The sequence below is a fragment of the Rana temporaria genome, chromosome 11 (assembly GCF_905171775.1).
Source record: "Rana temporaria chromosome 11, aRanTem1.1, whole genome shotgun sequence".
Lineage (NCBI taxonomy): Eukaryota > Metazoa > Chordata > Amphibia > Anura > Ranidae > Rana > Rana temporaria.
Genome location: NC_053499.1, coordinates 56,331,558 through 56,354,693, shown reverse-complemented (window position 1 = coordinate 56,354,693; position 23,136 = coordinate 56,331,558). Strand labels below are relative to the sequence as shown.

At 44.6% G+C, this 23,136-nt stretch overlaps 2 non-coding genes across 2 annotated transcripts; both read left to right on the top strand.

Moving 5' to 3' along the window:
* Positions 1-1,582: 1,582 nt before the first annotated feature.
* On the top strand, positions 1,583-1,655 carry TRNAT-UGU. The gene has a single exon. It is a non-coding gene; the product is annotated as a tRNA-Thr (tRNA).
* Positions 1,656-14,325: 12,670 nt separating this feature from the next.
* On the top strand, positions 14,326-14,398 carry TRNAT-UGU. Its single transcript has one exon. It is a non-coding gene; the product is annotated as a tRNA-Thr (tRNA).
* The last annotated feature ends 8,738 nt before the right edge of the window (positions 14,399-23,136 follow it).

Genomic DNA, 23,136 nt, shown 5'->3' with positions numbered 1-23,136 from the left:
AACGCAGCCACTGTACCCATAAATTACCGCCACTGTGTCATCAAACACAACTACTGTACCTATCAATTGCTGCCAGTGTGCCCATCAATGGCCGCCATTGTGCCCATCAATTGCTGCCAGTGTGCCCCATCAATTGCTGCCAGTGTGCCCCATCAATTGCTACCAGTGTGCCCCATCAATTGCTTCCAGTGTGCCCAGCAATTGCTGCCAGTGTGCCCCATCAATTACTGCCAGTGTGCCCATCATTTGCTGCCAGTGTGCCCCATCAATTGTTGTCAGTGTGCCCCATCAATTACTGCCAGTGTGCCCCATCAATTGCCGCCAGTGTGCCCCATCAATTGCCGCCAGTGTGTCCCATCAATTGCCACTACTGTGCCCACATTTACGTTGGCAGAATGGCACGGCTGGGCACAGGCACGTACCTGTATGTTGCCTTTAAGAGCCCAGAGTGCACGACCCGGTCCGAAGCTCCCGCGATCGGGTCACAGGAGCTGAAGAACGGAGAGAGGTGAGTGTAAACACACCTTTCCCGTTCTTCTCTGTGGCAGTGTCACTGATCGTCTGTTCCCTGATATAGGGAACAACGATCAGTGACGTCACGCCTAGAGCCACACCCCCCTACAGGGCACGCTTAACCCCTTAGCGCCACCTAGTGGTTAACCACTTCACTGCCATTGTCATTTTTACAGTAATCAGTGCATTTTTATAGCACTTTTCGCTGTGAAAATGACAATGGTCCCAAAAAAGTGTCCGATGTGTCCGCCATAATGTCGCTATAAATTTTGCGTAAAACAATTGATAAGCGATTATTGCGAAAGAGGTAGAAGAATACGTATCGGCCTAAACTGAGGAAAAAATATTTTTTTATATCTTTTTTGGGGATATTTATTATAGCAAAAAGTAAAAAATATTGATTTTTTTTTCGAAATTGTCGCTCTATTTTTGTTTATAGTGCAAAAAATAAAAACCGCAGAGGTGATCAAATACCACCAAAATAAAGCTCTATTTGTGGGAAAAAAAGATGCCAATTTTGTTTGGGAGCCACGTCGCACGACCACGCAATTGTCAGTTAAAGCGACGCAGTGCCGAAACACAAAAAAGGGCAAGGTCTTAAGTGGTTAATAGACAACATAATATGTTTGTTAATGTACTGTAACTGACTGCCTAGGTGTGAATGGGCCCTTACTTGTCACCTCCACCTTACAGGTCGTTGAATTCTCCAGTGTGTAGAGGTTTAGTTTGCTACAATCGGGCAACTTTTTTTTTTACAGTCGTCTGCAGTTACTTTTTCTGACAAGCAGCAATTAGAAAAAGAAAATGGTCCATTTGAAGGCGGAAGAAGAAGCTGTCTTTTAAACGCGTACTCACATCTCCTCGGTCCACTCTGCCACATGCGCCACTATGCTTGGCTGCCAGGATGTAAATGCCACATTAATAGTGTTTATTTGGTAAGCAAACAGTTAATTGGCGATATGTATGAGTGACAGAAAATTGTATTGTTTGCATTGTTATTCCTATTCTCCTGCTGCAGCCTGGAAAGATATCTTGTATGACAAACAAAGGTGTACACCTTCTGCAAAGTGGCTCCATAGCTCAGGGGTTAGAGCACTGGTCTTGTAAACCAGGGGTCGCGAGTTCAAATCTCGCTGGGGCCTGACTTCTTTTTCTCTTTTAACTACTTCAGCCCCGGAAGAATTTACCCCCTTCCTGACCAGAGCATTTTTTGCGATACGGCATTGTGTCGCTTTAACTGACAATTGCGCGGTCGTGCGACGTGGCTCCCAAACAAAATTGATGTCCTTTTTTTCCCACAAAAAAGAGCTTTCATTTGGTGGTATTTGATCACCTCTGCCGTTTTTATTTGTTGCGCTAAAAACAAAAGAAAAGTGGCAATTTTGAAAATAACACAATATTTTTTACTTTTTGATTTAAAGCGGGGTTCCAACCACAATTTGCATTTTTAAAATGTATGTCCTTTCATCATGCATTTTTATAATATAAATCTGGTCACTTACTATTTTACAATCCGCCGCCGCTCCGCGTAGTTATTCAAAAAAGATAGTTTATAAAACTATGTCCACACCGTTGTCATTTTGCTTGTGGGCATTGTGAAGCCCACAAGCACTTACTTCCTGGAAGTCTTAAATGGGGAGTGATAATTGGGTAGCGCACTGCATCCTGGGAAATGATGACACACATTTCCCAGGAGCATTAGAGGGAGATGATGTCAGGATCCTAGGTGATTCCAAAGGCAGATTTCGTGGGACAGCATAGCAACAGGCATTTCCAGATGAGTAAAACATTTTTATTTTTTTTTATTTTTTTAGGTCTAATGAGCACAATAATGAAAAAAAAATTGGGATGGAAACTCCACTTTAATAAATATAATTTTTAAAAAATATATATATATTTTTTTCCTCAGTTTAGACCGATATGTATTCTTCTACATATTTTTGGTAAAAAAAAACAAAAAACGCAATAAGCGTATATTGATTGGTTTGCGCAAAATTTTAAGGGCCAGATTCTCAAAAGAGATACGACGGCGTATCTCCAGATATGCCGTCGTATCTCTGAGTTGCGCCGTCGTATCTATGCGCCTGATTCTTAGAATCAGTTAGGCATAGATTTCCCTTAGATCCGACAGGCGTAAGTCTCTTACGCCGTCGGATCGTAATTGCATATTTACGCTGGCCGCTAGGGGCGTGTACGCTGATTTACGCGTCAAAATATGTAAATCAGCTAGATACGCGAATTCACGAACGTACGCCCAGCCGACGCAGTACAGTTACGCCGTTTACGTTAGGCTTTTCCCGGCGTAAAGTTACCCCTGCTATATGGTGGCGTAAGTGCGGCATACCAATGTTAAGTATGTAAAGGGTGGGAACTAATGCGCAAAACCACTCTAACCAAGGGCACTAACAACTGAATTTTAAAATACTAAGATAAAATTATAATTAAAAGCAGCAGCCACTACTAAAAGGTGCTCACACACCGAAGATCATATGAAGAAGAGGGGGTGTAGTGGCGCTTGCCAATAGGAAATTATTAAATGGTCAATGTATATAAAACACACATATACGTAAACGCACAACAACGTAAATGCCTGACCAGTGTATCCAATATTAGTCATATAGGGCCAGATTCACAGCCAGGTGGCGCAGCGTAACGTAACCTATTTAGGTTACACTGCCGCAAATTTTCTGGCTAAGTGCCCCGATCCACAAAGCACTTACCTGGAAATTTGCGGCGGTGTATCCTAAATCCGTCCGGCGCAAGGCGGGCCCAATCGAATGGGGCGAGTCCCATTTAAATTAGGCGCGCTCCCGCGCCGGACATACTGCGCATGCTCCCGTCGCAAATTTCCCGGCGTGCTTTGCGCGAAGTTACGACGCGCCAACGTTTTGTGAATCGCGACGGGCAAAAAAGACTTGCGCCGGTAATTTTTAATTTTTTTTAAAAAAATCTAAAGCCTTTTACATGGTGTACTAAGTTTACACTTTGTAAAAGGTACCCTATCTTTGCGACGGCAAACTAACACTTGCGGCGACGTAACAACGGGAAAAAATTTAGTGGATCGCCGTAACTGCTAATTTGCATACCCGACGCTCGTTTGCAACGCGAAATCCCCCCAGCGTCGGCCGCGGTACTGCATCCTAAGATCCGACAGTGTAAAACTATTACACCTGTCGGATCTTAGGGATATCTATGCGTAACTGATTCTATGAATCAGCCGCATAGATAGAAACAGGGATACGACGGCGTATCAGCAGATACGCCGTCGTATCCCTTTTGTGAATCTGGCCCTTAGAACCTATGACTAAGTGGCGTCGATCTGCCACGCAACGCGTCAGTCGGGGGAGAGCCGTCGATGACGTCATCTCCGCTCGCGGCCGAGAGCGGAGAACTGCTGAGAAGTTAATCTGAATACTGTCATCATCTGCATGCTGATTACAGTTATTTTAAATGTGAGTGCTATATTATTTTTTTATTAAAACGCATTTGACTACTACACTATGGGGATTCTATTGTGCTTTCATTGAGTGCCAGTTTGAGAGCGATCTGGGAAATCTGCGGTTGGATGACTGGAGCAAGCTGAGCTGACCTGGAGACACAGATCCGCAGTTGAACCTGCTGGGCTTCTTTGACATCATTATAGGCTCCATTTAGCCTTATTTGAGGTGAGAGGCTAGGATTACCTTATAATAAGGCTTGATCTGCACAACTACACTGAATGATCGTGCGGTGGATTGCAGCATCATTTTTAAAGCACTATTGCACCTTTGGGGAATATTCAATCAAGCACTTGATTACCGGACTTTGTTTTTTAGAGCACTGTGCACTTTGGAGATTATATTGAAGCACTGATATATTATATAATTTTTTAACACTATTTATCTATTTAGCACGGTATTGTGCACATATAGACTCTTTTGCAATTTTTTATTATTTAAAGGTGTTTTATTATTGAGTATTTATTCTGGATTTTACCTTTTCACTATTTATTATATTTATTTATGTTTGCACTGGACTTTTTCACTTATCAAGGAGTTTTTTTCACATTATTTATTTATTATTGTAATTTTTTGATGACTGAAAAATATTTATTTCTAGTCATTTACTTATTTTGGATTTCATTATCTTCACGTTATCCATCCCTCGCATCATGGTTGTTGATGTATGGTGGGATATAAGGAAATAGGAGTGGAACACATTTATATTGGATACACTGGTCAGGCATTTACGTTGTTGTGCGTTTACGTATATGTGTGTTTTATATACATTGACCATTTAATAATTTCCTATTGGCAAGCCCCACTACACCCCCTCTTCTTCAAATGTTAAGTATGGCCGTCGTTCCCGTGACAAAATTTGAAAATTTTACATTGTTTGCGTAACTCGTCCGTGAATGGGGCTGGACGTAATTTACGTTCACGTTAAAAACCAATACGTCCTTGCGGCGTATTAGGAGCAATGCACACTGGGAGATTTCCACGGACGGCGCATGCGCCATTCGTGAAAAACGTCAATCATGTCGGGTCACAGAACATTAACATAAAACCCGCCCCCCTGTCCCACATTTGAATTAGGCGGGCTTACGCCAGCCGATTTACGCTACGCCGCCGCAACTTACGGAGCAAGTGCTTTGAGAATACAGCACTTACCCGTCTAAGTTGCGGAGGCGTAACGTAAATCAGATTCGTTACGCCTGCGCAAAGATACGCGGATGTACGAGAATCTGGCCCATAGTGTCTACAAAATAGGGGATAGATTTATGGCATTTTTATTATATATTTTGTTTACTAGTAATGGCGGCTATCGGCAATTTTTAGCGGTACGGTACTGCAACATTGCGATGGACAGATCAGACACTTTTGACACTACTTTGTAGAACACCTTTTACTGCGATTACAGCTGCAAATCTTTTTGGGGATCTCACTACCAGCTTTGCACATCTACAAAGGGATATTTTTACCCATTCTTCTTTGAAAAATAGCTCAAGTTCTGTCAGATTGGATGGAGAGTGTCTGAACAGCAATTTTCAAGTCTTAAAGATAAAGGTGCATCAACTGGACAGGTATGGGACTAAAAGTGCACTTCCGGCGCCAGTGGACAATAAATTGTCTGATCCCAAGTGTAGAAAAAGAAGTGAAGGAAAGGTGTTGGATTTATCAATAGTAACTAAAATTGATAAAAAGATCCAAAGAGCTGCTATTTTAAAATGGGTAAAAAACCCAATAAAGCTATAAAAACAAAGTATCAAAATAAATATGGAACCGTGGTTCAAATGATAAAACAGCGCTAAGAAGTGTATAGCCCCAGGTAGGAGCTTTAAATATGAAAACAAAGGTGGTGTGCTAGGTGATCAATAAGCAAGGCGTGAGTGCACCCTGTACCCTATTTAAAGATTCACCAGACTAATAATAAAATTCCCAAATGGGATGCAGGCTTACCACAGCCTGTAAGAGGACTGGCTTGTAAAAGTCAATCCTCTCAGGCACAACCTCCTTATGTTTTCAGAATCTGCCACAGGTCATTCCAATGGGGGCACATATAGGCAAAAGAGAATACTCAATAGTGAAGTAAGACCAAAAAATATCCCACACCATGCCAGGAAAACAAAGCCCCCTTAAGTAAATGCCCGTACAGAAAAACCAAAGTAAATGAACAAGTAATCAAGCCTGTAATGTTCTGCTGTCACCGCCGTCCACGAGCACCAGGGGCCGCACGAGTGTTTGTATCGCTGGTAGCGCTGGTAACCAATGGTCAGCTTGTGGAGCGCAGAAAGACTTCCTGTGTTGCGCCGATGTAGCCACGCCCTACGTAGCCACGCGTGGCTACATCGGCGCAACACAGGAAGTCTTTCTGCGCTCCACAAGCTGACCATTGGTTACCAGCGCTACCAGCGATACAAACACTCGTGCGGCCCCTGGTGCTCGTGGACGGCGGTGACAGCAGAACATTACAGGCTTGATTACTTGTTCATTTACTTTGGTTTTTCTGTACGGGCATTTACTTAAGGGGGCTTTGTTTTCCTGGCATGGTGTGGGATATTTTTATCCGCGGACCGTATCCGCGGATAAATCCTCTCAAGGATTTGCGCGGATTTCCATGCGATGGAGTGTACTCACCATCGAATCGAAATCCGCGCCGAAATCCTCTGGCGATGACGTGTCGCGCCGTCGCCGCGATTATGACGCGGCGACATGCGCGACGCTGTCATATAAGGAATTCCACGCATGCGTCTAATCATTACGACGCATGCGGGGGATCCCTTCGGACGGATGGATCCGGTGAGTCTGTACAGACCAGCGGATCCATCCGTTGGGATGGATTCCAGCGGATAGATTTGATAGCATGTCATCAAATATTTATCTGCTGGAAATCCATCCCAGGGGATAAATATCCGCGGAAACAGATCCGCTGGAGTGTACACACCATAGGATCTATCCGCTGAAACCCATTCGCTGGGATTTTTCAGCGGATGGATTCTATCGTGTGTATGGGGCCTAACAGGTTTTCTTCTAAAGCCTCATACACACGATCAGACTTCAAACTTTTCCGTGGATTTTTGTCCGAAGGGAGTTGGCGGGGCACACCCATTAGGGGTGTCAAATTTAATCGCTGCATCGGTGCATCGCGATTCAGGTGTAACCGATGCGGCACCGATGCATGCGACCGTGATAATCGATGCCTAGCCCCGCCCCTCCCGGGAGAGCGCTCCGTTCTATGGTACCTTTTTTTACAGCGCTCATGTGACTGCCCGGCCTGCCTCTCTCCTATGTCCACTCTGCGTGCTCTTACGTCTCTCCTGGCGTCAGCCCCGCCCACTGACTAAAACTTCAGATTAGTAGAGGGTAGTGTTTGTATATGCCACGCTGACTGACTGCACGGCCCGCCTCTCTCCTATGTCCACTCTGCTCTTACGTCTCTTCTGGCGTCAGCCCGCCCCATGTCTGTAACTATCAGATCAGTAGAAAGGCGGGAGGGGCTGACGCCAGGAGAGACGTAAGAGCAGAGTGGACATAGGAGATAGGCGAGCCATGCAGTCAGTCACATTAGCGCGGCATATACAAACACTACTCTCCCGCCTTTCTACTGATCTGATAGTTAGTCAGTGGGCGGGGATAACACCAGGAGAGACGTGAGACCAGAGTGGAGACTGGAGAGAGGCGGGCCGTGCAGTCAGTCAGTCACATTAGCGCAGCATTATACAAACGCTGAGAATTCCCTGCTGACAGTGACGAGAGAATGGAGAGCTGGAATGGAGATCGGGGGATGGTGAGCTAGCAGATCGCCCATCTCACTACAAGGCTGCAATGACACAAGTAAGTTCCCTCTAATCATCCTCTGTGCGCAGAGCAGCATGTAAGTACAGAGGAGGAGGGGGGGTGCTGTGATCCGGGGACACGGGGTACGGGCATGTAGTGGAATCTGATGTACTGTCACCTGTGATAAGTCATTGTCACTGCAGGCAGGGACTGGGCTGTATGGAGGAGAAATATAGACCATCTCCTGTACTATGTCTGGAGTCTCTAACCATCTCCTGTAGCATGTCTGCAGTCTCTAACCATCTCCTGTAGCATGTCCGCAGTCTCTGACCATCTCCTGTAGCATGTCCGCAGTCTCTGACCATCTCCTGTAGCATGTCCGCAGTCTCTGACCATCTCCTGTAGCATTTCCGCAGTCTCTGACCATCTCCTGTAGCATGTCCGCAGTCTCTGACCATCTCCTGTAGCATGTCCGCAGTCTCTGACCACCTCCTGTAGCATGTCCGCAGTCTCTGACCATCTCCTGTAGCATGTCCGCAGTCTCTGACCATCTCCTGTAGCATGTCCGCAGTCTCTGACCATCTCCTGTAGCATGTCTGCAGTCTCTGACCATCTCCTGTAGCATGTCCGCAGTCTCTGACCATCTCCTGTAGCATGTCTGCAGTCTGACCATCCCCTGTAGCATGTCTGCAGTCTCTGACCATCTCCTGTAGCATGTCTGCAGTCTCTGACCATCTCCTGTAGTATGTCTGCAGTCTCTGACCATCTCCTGTAGCATGTCTGCAGTCTCTGACCATCTCCTGTAGCATGTCTGCAGTCTCTGACCATCTCCTGTAGCATGTCTGCAGTCTCTGACCATCTCCTGTAGCATGTCTGCAGTCTCTGACCATCTCCTGTAGCATGTCTGCAGTCTCTGACCATCTCCTGTAGCATGTCTGCAGTCTCTGACCATCTCCTGTAGTATGTCTGCAGTCTCTGACCATCTCCTGTAGCATGTCTGCAGTCTCTGACCATCTCCTGTAGCATGTCTGCAGTCTCTGACCATCTCCTGTAGTATGTCTGCTGTGTTTAGACTTTGCTACATGCAGGAAGTGTTATTGTGTGTTGTTTTTTTTTTTAAGAACAGATAGAACAAAAATGGAGTACTAAATTTTTTTGGGATGAAAGCCATGCGCACTTGCGCTGCAATCGTGATGCATCGTAATGCATCGCGGAATCGAATCAAATCGAATCGTGGCCTTGATAATCGTAATCGCATCGAATCGTGAGACCGGTGAAGATGCGCAGCCCTATCACACATAGCATACACATGGCAGGACTTTTCTGCAAACTTTCCTAACATCACATGTTTTTTCTGCTCTTTACCGCCACCCTTTGGTCAACTTCTGCTATTGTTGGTTGATTTTAACATTGGTTCTGGGCATGTGTGTTTGTACTTTGGACAAAAGTCCGATTGATTTCACTTGGTCGGACTTTGCACCGTCTAACTTTTTTTGCTGAAAAGTTTGTCGTTTGCAGAGCGAACTTTTGTCCGATGAAAACAGAAAAAGTTTGTCCGATGGAGCGTACACACGGTCGGATTTTTTTGAAAACTTGCTCATTTTGAAGTTTGTTGACAAAAAGTGTGACCGTGTGTATGGGCCTTAAGATTGCCCTTTATTTGGCTCCATCCATTTTCCCATCAACTCTGACCAGCTTCCCTGTCCCTGCTGAAGAAAAGCATCCCCACAATATGATGCTGCCACCACCGTGTTTCACAGTGTGGATGGTGTGTTCAGGGTGATGTGCAGTGTTAGTTTTCCGACACACATAAGGTTTTGCTTATAGGCCAAAAAGTAAAATTTTGGTTTTATCTGACCGGAGCACATTCTTTCACATTTTTTTCCACAAACTGCAAACAGGACTTTTTATGGCTTTCTTTCAACAATGGCTTTCTTCTTGCCACTCTTCCATAAGGACCAGATTTGTGGAGTGCACGACTAATAGTTGTCCTGTGGACAGATTCTCCCACCTGAGCTGTGGATCTCTGTAGCTACTCCAGAGTTACCTCTTGGCTGCTTCTTTGATTAATGCTCTCTTTGCCCGGCCTGTCAGTTTAGGTGGACAGCCATGTCTGCAGGTTTGCAGTTGTGCCATTCTCTTTGCATTTTTGAAAGATGGATTAAACAAGTGCTCTGTGAGATGTTCAACGCTTGGGATATTTTTTTATAACCTAACCCTGCCTTAAACGTCTCCACATTTTTATCTCTAACCTGTCTGGTGTGTTACTTCCAGACAATCACATTGATTTGGAAAGAATTTATTTGCAAATTATGGTGGAAAATAAGTATTTGGTGAATATCAAAAGTTCATCTCAATACTTTGTTATATATCCTTTGTTGGCAATGATAGAGGTCAAACGTTTTCTGTAAGTCTTCACAAGGTTGTCACACACTGTTGCTGGTATGTTGGCCCATTCCTCCATGCAGATCTCCTCTAGAGCAGTGATGTTTTGGGGCTGTCGCTGGGCAACACGGACTTTCAACTCCCTCCAAAGGTTTTCTATGGGGTTGAGATCTGGAGACTGGCTAGGCCACTCCAGGACCTTGAAATGCTTCTTACAAAGCCACTCCTTCGTTGCCCGGGCGGTGTGTTTGGGATCATTGTCATGCTGAAAGACCCAGCCACGTTTCATCTTCAATGCCCTTGCTGATGGGAGGAGGTTTGCACTCAAAATCTCACGATACATGGCCCCATTCATTCTTTCATGTACACGGATACTGATGTCGTCCTGGTCCCTTTGCACAGAAACAGCCCCAAAGCATGATGTTGCCACCCCCATGCTTCACAGTAGATATTGTGTTCTTTGGTTGCAACTCAGCATTCTCTCTCCTCCAAACACACAAGTTGTGTTTCTAACATACAGTTCTACTTTGGGTTCATTTGACCATATGACATTCTCCCAATCCTCTTTTGGATCATCCAAATGCTCTCTAGCAAATCTCAGACGGGCCCGGACATGTACTGGCTTAAGCAGGGTGACACGTCTGGCACTACAGGATCTGAGTCCCAGGCCGCGTAGTGTGTTACTGATGGTAGCCTTTGTTACGTTGGTTCCAGCTCTCTGCAGGTCATTCACTAGGTCCCCTCGTATTGTTGTAGATTTTTGCTCATCGTTCTTGTGATCATTTTGACCCCACAGGGTGAGATCTTGCGTGGAACCCCAGATCGAGGGAGATTATCAGTGGTCTTGTATGTCTTGCATTTTCTATTTATTGCTCCCACAGTTGATTTCTTCACACCAAGCTGCTTGCCTATTGCAGATTCAGTCTTCCCAGCCTGGTGCAGGTCTACAATTTTTGTTTCTGGTGTCCTTCGACAGCTTTTTGGTCTTCACCATAGTGGAGTTTGGAGTGTGGCTGTTTGAGGTTGTTGACAGGTGTCTTTTATACTGATAACAAGTTCAAACAGGTTCCATTAATACAGGTAATGCGTGGAGGACAGAGGAGCCTCTTATAGAAGAAGATACAGGTCTGTGAGAGCCAGAAATCTTGCTTGTTTGTAGAGGAGACCAAATACTTATTTCCCACCATAATTTGCAAATAAATTCTTTCCAAATCAGACAATGTGATTATCTGGATTTGTTTCCACATTTTGTCTCTCATAGTTGAGGTTTACCTATGATGACAATTATAGGCCTCTCTCATCTTTTTAAGTGGGAGAACTTGCACAATTGGTGGGGACTAAATACCTTTTTGCCCCACTGTTCATTTATGTTTTTGCCTGTAACATGACAAAATGAATACTTTTTCAGGGCACTGTATAATGTGGTAAGTCCACCCTACTGCCATTAATGGTAATGCACTATACCCGTATTGGCATTTTGCAGTGTCATTACTTTTTAGTGCTGTTAGTGTGTTGCAGTGCCATTCACTGCTTTATATTTTCCTTTGAGCCTATTCAAGTCCAGTGGCGGCTGGTGCTCAAAATTTTTTGAGGGGCACAAACAAACTGAAACAAAAAATCATCAAGCGCAGCCACTGTGCCCATCAAACGCAGCCACTGTGCCCATCAAACGCAGCCACTGTACCCATAAATTACCGCCACTGTGTCATCAACTACTGTACCTATTAATTGCTGCCAGTGTGCCCATCAATTGCCGCCACTGTGCCCATCGATTGCTGCCAGTGTGCCCCATCAATTGCTGCTAGTGTGCCCCATCAATTGCTGCCAGTATGCCCCATCAATTGCTACCAGTGTGCCCCATCAATTGCTGCCAGTGTGCCCCATCAATTGCTGCCAGTGTGCCCCATCAATTGCTGCCAGTGTGCCCCATCATTAGCTGCCAGTGTGCCCTATTAATTGCTGCCAGTGTGCCCCATCATTAGCTGCCAGTGTGCCCTATTAATTGCTGCCAGTGTGCCCCATCAATTGCTGCCAGTGTGCCCCATCAATTGCTGCCAGTGTGCCCCATCAATTGCTGCCAGTGTGCCCCATCAATTGCTGCCAGTGTGCCCCATCATTAGCTGCCAGTGTGCCCTATTAATTGCTGCCAGTGTGCCCCATCATTAGCTGCCAGTGTGCCCTATTAATTGCTGCCAGTGTGCCCCATCAATTGCCGCCAGTGTGCCCCATCAATTGCCGCCAGTGTGTCCCATCAATTGCCGCCAGTATGCCCCATCAAATGCTGCCAGTGTGCCCTTACCTGTCTCAGCGCTGTCCTCCATGCTCGGAGTCCTCAATGTCTTCTTCCGTCCTCTGCTATGATTGGACGCCTTATAGGCGTCCAATCACAACGCCTGTCGCTTCAGCCAATCAGGTGACAGGGTAACCAGACCTGAGCACCTGATTGGCTGAGAGGCAGTCAGTGTTAGGGAAGCGATTTATTTGCTTCCCTAACACAACACTGAGTAAACAGCGAACGCACAGCATTGCTCCCGCTGTTTATCAATTTGGAAGCCTATTAGAGCCTATGGCTCTAATCAGGACACCTATTAGAGCTGACAGCTCTAATCAGGCGCTTCCAAAAAAAAAAACTCTGCTGTAATTCAGATGCCCGGTGCCCGACAAGGGGCCAGACACCTGAATAGGGGGCGGCAGCCGCGACAATAGATAGATTCATGCTCCTGCGCCCTTTATGGACGCACCGCCACTGTTTAAGTCCTTATTCCATTCTTCTAAGCCCTGATGTATGAAGTTTTTTTTTTTTTTTTTATGTAACTAAATTACAAACAAGGCACTTTGGTCCCTTCACCTTTTGATTTTGTTGCCATTTGTATATCTATACATTCAAATGAATGGTTTTCTTAACACAACGCATGTTAACCACACGGTCACAGGAGCTGAAGAACGGGGAGAGCTGAGTGTAAACACACCTTTCCTGTTCTTCACTGTGGCAGTGTCACTGATCGTCTGTTGCCTGATATAGGGAATGACGATCAGTGACGTCACGCCTACAGCCACACCCCCCTACAGTAAGAATCACTCCCTTAGGGCACACTTAACCCCTTAGCGCCACCTAGTGGTTAACCACTTCACTGCCATTGTCATTTTTACAGTAATCAGTGCATTTTTAGAGCACTTTTCGCTGTGAAAATGACAATGGTCCCAAAAATGTGTCAAAAGTGTCCGATGTGTCCGCCATAATGTTGCAGTCACGAAAAAAATCACAGATCGCCGTCATTAGTAGTAAAAAAAAAATGATTAATAAAAATGCCATAAAACTATCCCTTATTTTGTAAACGCTATAAATTTTGCGCAAACCAATCGATAAGCGCTTATTGCGAAAGAGGTAGAAGAATACGTATCGGCCTAAACTGAGGAAAACATTTTTTTTTATATCTTTTTTGGGGATATTTATTATAGCAAAAAGTAAAAAATATTGATTTTTTTTCGAAATTGTCGCTCTATTTTTGTTTATAGCGCAAAAAATAAAAAACGCAGAGGTGATCAAATACCACCAAAAGAAAGCTCTATTTGTGGGAAAAGAAGGACGCCAATTTTGTCTGGGAGCCACGTCACACAACCGCGCAATTGTCAGTTAAAGCGACGCAGTGCCGAATCGCAAAAAAGGGCATGGTCCTTAACCTGCATAATGGTCCGGGTCTTAAGTGGTTAATAGACAACATAATATGTTTGTTAATGTACTGTAACTGACTGCCTAGGTGTGAATGGGCCCTTACTTGTCACCTCCACCTTACAGGTCGTTGAATTCTCCAGTGTGTAGAGGTTTAGTTTGCTACAATCGGGCAACTTTTTTTTTTACAGTAGTCTGCAGTTACTTTTTCTGACAAGCAGCAATTAGAAAAAGAAAATGGTCCATTTGAAGGCGGAAGAAGAAGCTGTCTTTTAAACGCGTACTCACATCTCCTCGGTCCACTCTGCCACATCCACCACTATGCTTGGCTGCCAGGATTTAATGCCACATTAATAGTGTTTATTTGGTAAGCAAACAGTTAATTGGCGATATGTATGAGTGACAGAAAATTGTATTGTTTGCATTGTTATTCCTATTCACCTGCTGCAGCCTGGAAAGATATCTTGTATGACAAACAAAGGTGTATACCTTATGCAAAGTGGCTCCATAGCTCAGGGGTTAGAGCACTGGTCTTGTAAACCAGGGGTCGCGAGTTCAAATCTCGCTGGGGCCTGACTTCTTTTTCTCTTTTAACTACTTCAACCCCGGAAGAATTTACCCCCTTCCTGACCAGAGCACTTTTTGCCATTCGGCACTGTGTCGCTTTAACTGACAACTGTGCGGTCGTGCGACGTGGCACCCAAACAAAATTAATATCCTTTTTTTCCCACAAAAAGAGCTTTCATTTGGTGGTATTTGATCACCTCTGTAGTTTTTATTTTTTGTGCTATAAACAAAAGAAAAGTGGCAATTTTGAAAATAACACAATATTTTTTACTTTTTGATTTAAAGCGGGGTTCCAACCACAATTTGCATTTTTAAAATGTATGTCCTTTCATCATGCGTTTTTATAATATAAATCCGGTCACTATTTTACAATCCTTTGCAGCTCCGCATAGTTATTCAAAAAAGATAGTTTATAAAACTATGTTTACACCGTTGTCATTTTGCTTGTGGGCATTGTGAAGCCTACAGGCACTTACTTCCTAGAAGTCTTGAATGGGGAGTGATAATTGGGTAGCGCACTGCATCCTGGGAAATGATGACACACATTTCCCAGGAGCATTAAAGGGAGATGATGTCAGTATCCAAAGGCAGATTTTGTGGGACAGCATAGCAACAGGCTAGAGTAAATGATGAGTAAAAAATGTTTTATTTTTTTATTTTTTAGGTCTAATGAGCACAATAATGAAAAAAAAATTGGGGATGGAAACTCCACTTTAATAAATATAATTTTTAAAAAATATATATATAGTTTTTTTCCTCAGTTTAGGCCGATATGTATTCTTCTACATATTTTTGGTAAAAAAAAACAAAAAACGCAATAAGCGTATATTGATTGGTTTGCGCAAAATTTTAAGGGCCAGATTCTCAAAAGAGATACGACGGCGTATCTCCAGATACGCCGTTGTATCTCTGAGTTGCGCTGTCGTATCTATGCGCCTGATTCTTAGAATCAGTTACGCATAGATTTCCCTTAGATCTGACAGGCGTAAGTCTCTTACGCCGTCGGATCGTCACTGCATATTTACGCTGGCCGCTAGGGGCGTGTACGCTGATTTACGCGTCAAAATATGTAAATCGGCCGACGCAGTACAGTTACGCCGTTTACATTAGGCTTTTCCCGGCGTAAAGTTACCCCTGCTATATGGTGGCGTAAGTGCGGCATACCAATGTTAAGTATGTAAAGGGTGGGAACTAATGCGCAAAACCACTCTAACCAAGGGCACTAACAACTGAATTTTAAAATACTAAGATAAAATTATAATTAAAAGCAGCAGCCACTACTAAAAGGTGCTCACACACCGAAGATCATATGAAGAAGAGGGGGTGTAGTGGCGCTTGCCAATAGGAAATTATTAAATGGTCAATGTATATAAAACACACATATACGTAAACGCACAACAACGTAAATGCCTGACCAGTGTATCCAATATTAGTCATATAGGGCCAGATTCACAGCCAGGCGGCGCAGCGTAACCTAACCGATTTAGGTTAAACTGCCGCAAATTTTCTGGCTAAGTGCCCGATCCACAAAGCACTTACCTGGAAATTTGCGGCGGTGTATCCTAAATCCGTCTGGCGCAAGGCGGGCCCAATCGAATGGGGCGAGTCCCATTTAAGTTAGGCGCGCTCCCACGCCGGATGTACTGCGCATGCTCCCGTCGCAAATTTCCCGACGTGCTTTGCGCGAAGTTACGACGCGCCAACGTTTTGTGAATCGCGACGGGTAAAAAAGACTTGCGCCGGGAATTATTATTTTTTTTTTTTAAATCGAAAGCCTTTTACATGGTGTACTAAGTTTACACTTTGTAAAAGGTACCCTATCTTTGCGACGGCAAACTAACACTTGCAGCGACGTAACGACGGGAAAAAATTTAGTGGATCGCCGTAACTGCTAATTTGCATACCCGACGCTGGTTTACGACGCAAAATCCCCCCAGCGGCGGCCGCGGTACTGCATCTTAAGATCCGACAGTGTAAAACTATTACACCTGTCGGATCTAAGGGATATCTATGCGTAAATGATTCTATGAATCAGTCGCATAGATAGAAACAGGGATACGACGGCGTATCAGCAGATACGCCGTCGTATCCCCTTTGTGAATCTGGCCCTTAGAACCTATGACTAAGTGGCGTCGATCTGCCACGCAACGCGTCAGTCGGGGGAGAGCCGTCGATGACGTCATCTCCGCTCGCGGCCGAGAGCGGAGAACTGATGAGAAGTTAATCTGAATACTGTCATCATCTGCATGCTGATTACAGTTATTTTAAATGTGAGTGCTATATTATTTTTTTATTAAAACGCATTTGACTACTACACTATGGGGATTCTATTGTGCTTTCATTGAGTGCCAGTTTGAGAGCGATCTGGGAAATCTGCGGTTGGATGACTGGAGCAAGCTGAGCTGACCTGGAGACACAGATCCGCAGTTGAACCTGCTGGGCTTCTTTGACATCATTATAGGCTCCATTTAGCCTTATTTGAGGTGAGAGGCTAGGATTACCTTATAATAAGGCTTGATCTGCACAACTACACTGAATGATCGTGCGGTGGATTGCAGCATCATTTTTAAAGCACTATTGCACCTTTGGGGAATATTCAATCAAGCACTTGATTACCGGACTTTGTTTTTTAGAGCACTGTGCACTTTGGAGATTATATTGAAGCACTGATATATTATATAATTTTTGAACACTATTTATCTATTTAGCACGGTATTGTGCACATATAGACTCTTTTGCAATGTTTTATTATTTAAAGGTGTTTTATTATTGAGTATTTACTCTGGATTTTACCTTTTCACTATTTAGTATATTTATTTATTTTTGCACTGGACTTTTTCACTTATCAAGGAGTTTTTTTTACATTATTTATTTATTATTGTAATTTTTTGATGACTGAAAAATATTTATTTCTAGTCATTTACTTATTTTGGATTTCATTATCTTCACGTTATCCATCCCTCGCATCATGGTTGTTGATGTATGGTGGGATATAAGGAAATAGGAGTGGAACACGTTTATATTGGATACACTGGTCAGGCATTTACGTTGTTGTGCGTTTACGTATATGTGTGTTTTATATACATTGACCATTTACTAATTTCCTATTGGCAAGCGCCACTACACCCCCTCTTCTTCAAATGTTAAGTATGGCCGTCGTTCCCGTGACAAAATTTGAAAATGTTACATTGTTTGCGTAACTCGTCCGTGAATGGGGCTGGCCGTAATTTACGTTCACGTTAAAAACCAATATGTCCTTGCGGCGTATTAGGAGCAATGCACACTGGGAGATTTCCACGGACGGCGCATGCGCCATTCGTGAAAAACGTCAATCATGTCGGGTCACAGAACATTAACATAAAACACGCCCCCCTGTCCCACATTTGAATTAGGCGGGCTTAGGCCGGCCGATTTACGCTACGCTGCCGCAACTTACGGAGCAAGTGCTTTGAGAATACAGCACTTACCCGTCTAAGTTGCGGAGGCGTAACGTAAATCGGATTCGTTACGCCTGCGCAAAGATACGCGGATGTACGAGAATCTGGCCCATAGTGTCTACAAAATAGGGGATAGATTTATGGCATTTTTATTATATATTTTGTTTACTAGTAATGGCGGCTATCGGCAATTTTTAGCGGTACGGTACTGCAACATTGCGATGGACAGATCAGACACTTTTGACACTACTTTGTAGAACACCTTTTACTGCGATTACAGCTGCAAGTCTTTTTGGGGATCTCACTACCAGCTTTGCACATCTACAAAGGGATATTTTTACCCATTCTTCTTTGAAAAATAGCTCAAGTTCTGTCAGATTGGATGGAGAGTGTCTGAACAGCAATTTTCAAGTCTTGCCACAGATTCTCAATTGGATTTAGGTCTGAACTTTGACTGGGCCATTCTAACACATGAATATGCTTTGATCTAAACTATTCCATTGTAGCTCTGGCTGTATGTTTAGGGTCGTTGTCCTGCTGGAAGGTGAACCTCCGCCCCAGTCTCAAGTCTTCTGCAAACTCTAACAGGTTTTCTTCTAAAGCCTCATACACACGATCAGACTTCAAACTTTTCCGTGGATTTTTGTCCGAAGGGAGTTGGCGGGGCACACCCATTAGGGGTGTCAAATTTAATCGCTGCATCGGTGCATCGCGATTCAGGTGTAACCGATGCGGCACCGATGCATGCGACCGTGATAATCGATGCCTAGCCCCGCCCCCATCCCCGCCCCTCCCGGGAGAGCGCTCCGTTCTATGGTACCTTTTTTTACAGCGCTCATGTGACTGCCCGGCCCGCCTCTCTCCTATGTCCACTCTGCGTGCTCTTACGTCTCTCCTGGCATCAGCCCCGCCCACTGACTAAAACTTCAGATTAGTAGAGGGTAGTGTTTGTATATGCCACGCTGACTGACTGCACGGCCCGCCTCTCTCCTATGTCCATGTAACGCTGAGAATTCCCTGCTGACAGTGACGAGAGAATGGAGAGCTGGAATGGAGATCGGGGGATGGTGAGCTGGCAGATCGCCCATCTCACTACAAGGCTGCAATGACACAAGTAAGCTCCCTCTAATCATCCTCTGTGCGCAGAGCAGCATGTAAGTACAGAGGAGGAGGGGGGTGCTGTGATCCGGGGACACGGGGTATGGGCATGTAGTGGAATCTGATGTACTGTCACCTGTGATAAGTCATTGTCACTGCAGGCAGGGACTGGGCTGTATGGAGGAGAAATATAGACCATCTCCTGTACTATGTCTGCAGTCTCTAACCATCTCCTGTAGCATGTTCGCAGTCTCTGACCATCTCCTGTAGCATGTCTGCAGTCTCTGACTATCTCCTTTAGCATGTCTGCAGTCTCTGACCATCTCCTGTAGCATGTCTGCAGTCTCTGACCATCTCCTGTAGCATGTCTGCAGTCTCTGACCATCTCCTGTAGCATGTCTGCAGTCTCTGACCATCTCCTGTAGCATGTCTGCAGTCTCTGACCATCTCCTGTAGCATGTCTGCTGTGTTTAGACATTGCTACATGCAGGAAGTGTTATTGTATGTTGATTTTTTTTATTTATTTTTTTAAGAACAAATAGGAAAAAAATTGAGTACTTACATTTTTTTTGGATGAAAGCCATGCGCACTTGCGCTGCAATCGTGATGCATTGCGAAATCGAATCAAATCGAATCGTGGCCTTGATAATCATAATCGCATCGAATCGTGAGACCGGTGAAGATGCGCAGCCCTAACACGCATAGCATACACACGGCAGGACTTTTCTGCAAACTTTCCTAACATCACATGTTTTTTCTGCTCTTTACCGCCACCCTTTGGTCAACTTCTGCTATTGTTGGTTGATTTTAACATTGGTTCTGGGCATGTGTGTTTGTACTTTGGACAAAAGTCCGATGGATTTCTGTACACTTGGTCAGACTTTGCACCATCTGACTTTTTTTGCTGAAAAGTTTGTCCGTTTGCAGAGCGAACTTTTGTCCGATGAAAACAGAAAAAGTTTGTCCGATGGAGCGTACACACGGTCGAATTTTTTTTTTGAAGTTTGTTGGCAAAAAGTGTGACCGTGTGTATGGGCCTTAAGATTGCTCTTTATTTGGCTCCATCCATTTTCCCATCAACTCTGACCAGCTTCCCTGTCCCTGCTGAAGAAAAGCATCCCCACAATATGATGCTGCCACCACCATGTTTCACAGTGTGGATGGTGTGTTCAGGGTGATGTGCAGTGTTAGTTTTCCGCCACACATAAGGTTTTGCTTATAGGCCAAAATGTTAAATTTTGGTTTTATCTGACCGGAGCACATTCTTTCAAATTTTTTTTCCACAAACAGGACTTTTTATGGCTTTCTTTCAACAATGGCTTTCTTCTTGCCACTCTTCCATAAGGACCAGAGTGCACGACTAATAGTTGTCCTGTGGACAGATTCTCCCACCTGAGCTGTGGATCTCTGTAGCTACTCCAGAGTTACCATGGGCCTCTTGGCTGCTTCTCTGATTAATGCTCTCCTTGCCCAGCCTGTCAGTTTAGGTGGACAGCCATGTCTGCAGGTTTGCAGTTGTGCCATACTCTTTCCATTTTTGAAAGATGGATTGAACAGTGCTCTGTGAGATGTTCAACGCTTGGGATATTTTTTTATAACCTAACCCTGCCTTAAACGTCTCCACATTTTTATCCCTAACCTGTCTGGTGTGTTCTATGCAGACAATCACATTGATTTGGAAAGAATTTATTTGCAAATTATGGTGGAAAATAAGTATTTGGTGAATATTAAAAGTTCATCTCAATACTTTGTTATATATCCTTTGTTAGCAATGACAGAGGTCAAACGTTTTCTGTAAGTCTTCACAAGGTTGTCACACACTGTTGCTGGTATGTTGGCCCATTCCTCCATGCAGATCTCCTCTAGAGCAGTGATGTTTTGGGGCTGTCGCTGGGCAACACAGACTTTCAACTCCCTCCAAAGGTTTTCTATGGGGTTGAGATCTGGAGACTGGCTAGGCCACTCCAGGACCTTGAAATGCTTCTTACGAAGCCACTCCTTCATTGCCCGGGCGGTGTGTTTGGGATCATTGTCATGCTGAAAGACCCAGCCACGATTCATCTTCAATGCCCTTGCTGATGGGAGGAGGTTTGCACTCAAAATCTCACGATACATGGCCCCATTCATTCTTTCATGTACACGGATACTGATGTTGTCCTGGTCCCTTTGCAGAGAAACAGCTCCAAAGCACGATGTTGCCACCCCCATGCTTCACATTAGATATTGTGTTCTTCGGTGCAACCCAGCATTCTCTCTCCTCCAAACACACAAGTTGTGTTTCCACCATACAGTTCTACTTTGGGTTCATTTGACCATATGACATTCTCCCAATCCTCTTCTGGATCATCCAAATGCTCTCTAGCAAACCTCAGACGGGCCTGGACAAGTACTGGCTTAAGCAGGGTGACACGTCTGGCACTGCAGGATCTGAGTCCCAGGCCGCGTAGTGTGTTACTGATGGTAGCCTTTGTTACGTTGGTTCCAGCTCTCTGCAGGTCATTCACTAGGTCCCCTTGTGTGGTTCTGAGATTTTTGCTCACTGTTCTTGTGATCACTTTGACCTCATGGGGTGAGATCTTGCATGGAGCCACACATTGAGGGAGATTATCAGTGGTCTTGTATGTCTTCCATTTTCTATTTATTGCTCCCACAGTTGATTTCTTAACACCAAGCTGCTTGCCTATTGCAGATTCAGTCTTCCCAGCCTGGTGCAGGTCTACAATTTTTGTTTCTGGTGTCCTTCGACAGCTCTTTGGTCTTCACCATAGTGGAGTTTGGAGTGTGGCTGTTTGAGGTTGTGGACAGGTGTCTATTATACTGATAACAAGTTCAAACAGGTTCCATTAATACAGGTAATGCGTGGAGGACAGAGGAGCCTCTTAAAGAAGAAGATACAGGTCTGTGAGAGCCAGGAATCTTGCTTGTTTGTAGAGGAGACCAAATACTTATTTCCCACCATAATTTGCAAAAAAAATCTTTCCAAATCAGACAATGTGATTGTCTGGATTTGTTTCCACATTTTGTCTCTCATAGTTGAGGTATACCTATGATGACAATTACAGGCCTCTCTCATCTTTTTAAGTGGGAGAACTTGCACAATTGGTGGGGACTAAATCATTTTTTGCCCCACTGTTCATTTATGTTTTTGCCTGTAACATGACAAAATGAATACTTTTTCAGGACACTGTATATTGTGGTAAGTCCACCCTACTGCCATTAATGGTAATGCACTATACCCGTATTGGCATTTTGCAGTGTCATTATTTTTTAGTGCTGTTATTGTGTTGCAGTGCCATTCACTGCTTTATATTTTCCTTTGAGCCTATTCAAGTCCAGTGGCGGCTGGTGCTCAAAATTTTTGGAGGGGCGCAAACAAACTGAAAAAAAAAAAAAAATCATCAAGCGCAGCCACTGTGCCCATCAAGCGCAGCCAATGTGCCCATCAAACGCAGCCACTGTACCCATAAATTACCACCACTGTGTCATCAAACACAACTACTGTACCTATTAATTGCTGCCAGTGTGCCCATCAATTGCCGCCACTGTGCCCATTAATTGCTGCAAGTGTGCCCCATCAATTGCTGCTAGTGTGCCCCATCAATTGCTGCCAGTGTGCCCCATCAATTGCTGCCAGTGTGCCCCATCAATTGCTGCCAGTGTGCCCCATCAATTGCTACCAGTGTGCCTCATCAATTGCTGCCAGTGTGCCCCATCAATTGCTGCCAGTGTGCCCCATCAGCTGCCAGCGTGCCCCATTAATTGCTGCCAGTGTGCCCCATTAATTGCTGCCAGTGTGCCCCATTAATTGCCGCCAGTGTGCCCCATCAATTGCCGCCAGTGTGTCCCATCAATTGCCGCCAGTGTGTCCCATCAATGCTGTGCCAGTGTGTCACAGCATTGCGCCCGCTGTTTATCAATTTGGAAGCCTATTAGAGCCTACATCTCTAATCGGGACACCTATTAGTGACGACAGCTCTAATCAGGCGCTTCCAAAAAAAAAACGCTGCTGTAATTCAGATGCCCGACAAGGGGCCAGACACCTAAATAGGGGGCGGCAGCCGCGACAATAGATAGATTCATGCTATGCATAAATCTATCTATTGGTGATAGAGTGGTGCAGGAGAGAAAGAGCGGCGCTCCTGCACCCTTTATGGACACACCGCCACTGTTCAAGTCCTTATTCCATTCTTCTAAGCCCTGATGTATTGAC